Genomic DNA, 6,000 nt, shown 5'->3' on the forward strand with positions numbered 1-6,000 from the left:
ATTTTGTGTCTTCTGTTTGAGATGTTTTCATCAGGTATAAAGTTCACCAACTCGCCCAATTCTGTACCTTAGTACAGCAGACTAGTTATTGTGTAGGTCACGAGTACCAACATAACGAAAGGCATGACGTCTACTTCTGACTTCAGTGTGGACGCTGAAAGTGTGCAGCTTTTAAGGTCATGGGTCTTTCACCGTAGAAGGGCACTATCACACAAAGGCAACAAATGAAAAAAAAAAAAAAAAAAAAAAAACAGCACGAATGATTAGAAAGTGCATATCCGTGGAATTAAGAAACGAATATTAAAAGGATACTACAACGAAACTTCGGTGCTCATTTTTTGGTCTATATGTGTTTAAAAAAGCAGCATCACATCGAACATACCAATATCTTGTTAAAAAAGTCACGAAAATGAATTTTAAAACGAATTAAACGATTAGCAAAGAGCACCTGGTGGATGTCGCTAACGCCTCGCTTGTAATGCCCGTCTAGGAACCTTGACAGCTAGTGACGGAGGTTGTCTCGTCTCCGGCCACGACGAGAGAATGGGGGGCAGGAGGAACTCCCCTCTTCCCGAGAATGCCTTTTGTGTGTCGCAGAAGTCGCTATTGTCCCCCTACGAGATTACAGAAGATTAACCCGTCACTCAAAATTCGTACAAAAGCAGCCGCTTCGGTGGCTGGAACGACTAGGCCACCCTCTCGACATCAGCCATGCCGTAGCTTTGCTCGTCTTGAGACGACCTACGTCACGATTGCGTTGGATGTCACGTGGTCTCCGCTGGGCCTTCTCCGAGCGCTTGCCAGAGTGGGCCGTTTAGAACGAAAAATACAGCCACCAGGCTCAAAATACAAACGCGCGATTGTCATTTACGGATATTGTGGATCATATTCAACCTATTTTTGAACACGACGGGAATAGTTCAAATTTCGTTGAAGTATCCCTTTAATGTCCTACTGACCGTCCTATCCTGTTTTCAAAGGTTAAGGAAAAGTTTTAAAGAGAATTTCAGGCACCGCGTAGTTAATTGCGCATATACTTTCGGATTCTCAGCATTTTTCAGCTAGAGTCCCTCAACACAGAAATATGCTCGTCCGCACGAGCAGACTCCCGGTCCACGTCAAGCGTTGCAATGGCGCTAGCCAGGATTTTTTTTTATTTTTCTTATTTTCCCGATGTCAGCAGCCCTACCTTCCAAGCTAGTCACACGGTTGCCCAGTTCGGTAATGCCTTCGTTGATTTCATTTCTCTCGCTAATCTTCAGCCGTTACGCCTCGGTGGTGGCGCTTCGGACGCACTTCCGGTTGGGAGTGTGGGCGGAAGTAGCTATGCTGGACGTGCACTTCTGTTTCGTATGGGAAGACATCAGACTAAAACCTATATTGCCGTCAGAACACCGCGACTGGACTGTACCAAAAGAGCCGGGAAGATACGAAGATCAGTTTTCGTGTGTTTTCTGCTTTCTCTGTTCGCCCGAGAACATGGATAGGTGCAGTGAGAAAGGGAAAACCGGACACCTTCGAACCACGCTTGCTTGTCCGGGAAGCACATCGGGTTAAATTCACGGATACTTGCGGTCGTTACATTTATTTGTTTGGTTCCAGCATGAACGCGGGGAAAACCGTCAAGTTGTCCGGACCACCGACGGAGAACGCCCAGTGTCTATTTACAGTTCAAACGGCCGTCTCGTCGTTCAAACTGTTTTCTGCTCTTTCAACTTCGTCTGCTAGTTCAAACTGTCGTCTGCTCGTTCAAACAGCAACGTCCTGTAGACCAACGTGGACCCGGTAATTGCGATAAGATGCAAGTGCGGGCCTCAAAAGACTTTTTATATCGAAGATTGTTTGGGGTATGAAGGCTCGGTGTAAACAGTAATAAGAAGTTGATCATTGTTAGCAGTGGCCATCGCCGACTTGTTACGTCCGCTTCGCTTGGTCCGATCCCGTTTTCGATTTTTAGTATGGATGTTGACCATATCATTTACGGTTCACGCTTCTGTAGCCCGAGCGACGCCGCGACTGAAAATAGCGAGTGGAATCTCATCTGTGAATCCGGCTTTAGCGTCCATTCTGTGGCTTTAGACGAAGTTTTTAGCGGTATAATGAGCCTCGTTAATTTCGCTCAGGCCATTATAGTACTATGACATTGTTAGGAAGACGAAGAATCGTTAATTTCAACGCTGAAAAGAGCACAGGGAGTCTCGGTAACGAGTAGCATAGTTACTTTTTTTAGAAAAGGAACAAGTAACTTACCTAGTTACTTTTAATACCAAGTAATAGGTAACGGTATTGCGTTACTTTTGAGGAGTAACGTGTACAAGGACGTTTAAACAGCCTCGTATTAATTGTAGGCTGAGTATGCGTCTGTTGCGACAAAGCCGGATGGGTAACCCGAAAAACAACTAGACGGTATGACAGTGTAGCAACGTTTATCGCTGCATACGTCGTTGGAACTCTACAGCTGGGAATGTCCTCCACACGGCGAATAGGTTCGTTGATTGAACCTTTTAGAATCGTGTACAGACCGAAAGTAAACCCGGAGGTTGCCAACGCTGGAAGGCACAGAACCCGTTGTCAACCTCAGACTTTAGAAACAGAGAGAACATAACAGAGACGGGAATCCCTGAAGCCCACCACTGCCGTTCCTTCGAGCGCGTCAGTAGGCCGACTCTTCAACGTCGCTGGAGATGCATTCTCAAGGAAGTGGGGAAACATAACTAATGAAAACTTAGAGAGGCAGCTACTGCCTCAGGTGCAACGACTACTGAAAAAAAAAACAAAAAAAAAAAACAGTAAGCCACGAAACAGAAGCAGTTGTGCATTTTGTCATCAAAGTAACGAGAAAAGTAATTCGTTACTTTTGAGGTTAAGTCACGAGTTCCTTTTAGGAATCGCTAACGAGCAACGGTATTTAGTTAGTTTTTGGGGGTAACGTGTTAATGTCTGCCCACACTCCATCGTGCATGGTGCCGCGCCGGTGGCGGGCCGCTAGGGGCGCTCCGGTTTGTTTGCAAACGTGAGTATATACATATATATTCCTGTATTGAAAATTAATTTTACATCTTGGAAGAAGAAAGTAGACGTAATTTTGATACAGGGTTTCGTGTTCGCCCTGTGTCGCGTTGTTTGCGCAACCTGGCTTACTTCACAATTTACTGAAACGCACATTTTGTCCAAGATTTTGATGGCAACATTTCCGCTTCGAAATAAGAAGAAAAAAAAAGATAACAATAAACGCGGTGGTGGTCTTCTTGTGGAAACTGTCGCTCCGCGTACGTGTATTTGGGCCAACGATAATTAAATTTCCCCGACCATCGTAAACTTCGAGGCGAGATCCCATATGTCGTACGTGATGATGTGTTTTCGTCCGCTAATTAAGTAGCATATCGTGTCCCGCGCCAGACTTACTCTCGAGGCAAATTTGACGGCTCCGAGCTCGAGATCTACTTAGGGTCCGGCCACTGGAGAGAGGAGAGAGAAGCGGAGGGTTCGTTTTATTAGCCTCTGGTTGCTCCGGAAACACGGGCGCCTCTGCCTGCTTTTGCGGGGAAACATCTGCCGTCGTCTGCTCCGACGTTGGCCATGCTGTCCTATATACTCTGTCTGCGAAAGGAGTATGAAATACGCACAAATGGTGTATGGAGTCATGCGCACGTTCCGCGAAAGAAAGAACATTCTTCTTTCGTTCCTTCTATTTTTGCGTATCACACGCCCACACACACACGCACACGTACGCACGCGCGTTGACACACGCACGTGCACGCACGCACTCGTACGTATACGTATACGTCTGCGCGTTTGACCGAGAATGTTTTTCGCGGTAACTTGATTGCTGCGACAAACTGCGCCAAAGTGCTTACCCTGCTACGTCCAGCTACATTTCATCAAAATGCCAGGAATTCGCGGGAAATCCTAATTCAATTCATTAATGCTGAAATTGTGATAGCGCCCCGCTGCGTGTCCGAATCGTTACGGTATACGCTTGTGCGTATTTTTTAGAACTCTCGATTATTTGCCTTGTATAGCATACGATACTATTCGGTTTTATCTCCGCATCGAACAGTGACAGTGCTCGCAAGTTTTTTCATCGAGTGCTTCTCGTCGCGCAACCGTGTTCTGCAGTGAAGCCACAACCGCCAAGTAGGCATCGCCATTTTGTGTACCTTGCTTTGCCGCAGTGCACCCTAGTACTACGGGGAACACATACCTCCAGGGAAGTTTTTATGTGCGGTCGTCGGCGGGTATATATATATATATATATAGCAAGAAAAAAAAAAGTAAGCAAAAATTTGGTAAGTGATTATGTAATAACTGTATGGCTGTGAAATTTCGGAAGGAAACTACGATAGCCTATGTAACAAATTTCAGTACCGTGACTTTTTTCGAGATTATTGCGTTGAATACTACACTAAGGTATTAAAGATAATATACTATAACCATTTGAAAATATATTTAGAGTACTATTCCAGTCACTCTTAATGCTATATCTTTAGTAGAGTGCAAATACTTTACAGAGTAATTGATTTTCTTTCGTAGATACTTGGCAGGTAGGTTGCAAGCTGGTAATATAATAATAAAAGTCAAATGGGGCCGCTCTACTCGCGATGACTTCGCTGAAGATCACATTCCGCTGCGTTCTCTGACTTTCAAGAAGCGACTTGGCTGCTGAAATCGACGTTTACTTCGAAACAATTCGGGACATGCAACATAATGCGTACCGAAATATTTTACGAACACAGCGGACTAACGTATTGTAGACATGGCAGCTGTTCGGCTCATGACGCATTCCGCAATAATAATAATATGCCACGAAGCGATCCCGGGGCCTGGGCCCGAACTCCGCCATTGCGTATCCCTAACAGGCGAACTAGAATTGATCGGGCAGCCAGACTGAATGATCATCACGTAAGTGAACGTCAAACGTGTGCACGTTCAGGATGAAACGTCGGTTAGATGAGAGCAGCCTCTGTCGCTGATCAATAACCAAGACCGAGTATTTTGTCTCCCCTTCCAAGGATGAGGAGGAGCGCCTGTACCTTCAAACAGTAAATGACCATTAGGAAGCTAGAGAGGGAAACGCAAGTAGCAGAAAAGTGTGTCCGCAAAAAGAACGCTTTCAAACCCGTTCCCTTGCTGCCGTTCCGCATCAGCTCAAACCATTCTTCACGCGTAAAGGTCAGGATTCTAGAATCGGAATCCATCAGTTTAGAAATGACTGGCTTCACCTGGGAGAAAACTGGGCGAGGATTCTGAGAATCAAACAGTGCACGGATTGGGAAGGAGAGGACAGAAATGCCTTTGAACGAGCTTGGGAGCAAAAGTGAGGTCACCATAGGGAGTTTTCGTAAATCGTTTTCCCTACTCCGCTACGCTCTCCTCAACGAAGGAGCCGCAGGCGCGCCGCTGGCCTCGACTGCAGAGGTCCGGATCTCGCTTTGCGGGACGGAAAAAAAGACCTGCGGAAGCTCTCTAGGCATAGGCGTAGACTGCGATGGGGCATCGGGGCTCGTGCCCTCCCCCCTCCCCCCCCCCCCCCCTGGTGAAATCTAAAGAGAAGCAGAGCCGCCCCGCCCCCCCCCCCCCCCCCCCCCCGGGCCCGAGCCATGATCCTTACCGGGATGCTGTTTACGTGCCATGTAACGAGCTTCTAGTAGCGGCATGGAAACAAAATAACGCCCACGTTGCCTTTAATGACAAAATACATGGGAAATTGAATCCCAGCGTGCTTTCGTTAGCTTCAATCTCCAGTTCTGGTGAGAAGAGAACGTGCAGCACCCCCCCCCCCCCCCCCCCCCCCCCGGGAAAATTGAAAGTCTACGCCGTTGTCTCTAGGTGGCGAAAAAACGCTCCCCCCTCCATCCCACCGCCATCGCCGTCAATGGCCATTGCCACACTCACCCCTGAAGCTCGCCTAATATATGGCTCATCGAAGACCAAACGGCTCCTCTCCCCTACCTAACATGGCTTCCGTCCCGGCCTCTCAACTCGGGACTCACTCTTTCG

Source organism: Ixodes scapularis, unplaced genomic scaffold (assembly GCF_016920785.2).
Source record: "Ixodes scapularis isolate PalLabHiFi unplaced genomic scaffold, ASM1692078v2 PGA_scaffold11__112_contigs__length_91849675, whole genome shotgun sequence".
Taxonomy (NCBI): Eukaryota; Metazoa; Arthropoda; class Arachnida; order Ixodida; family Ixodidae; genus Ixodes; species Ixodes scapularis.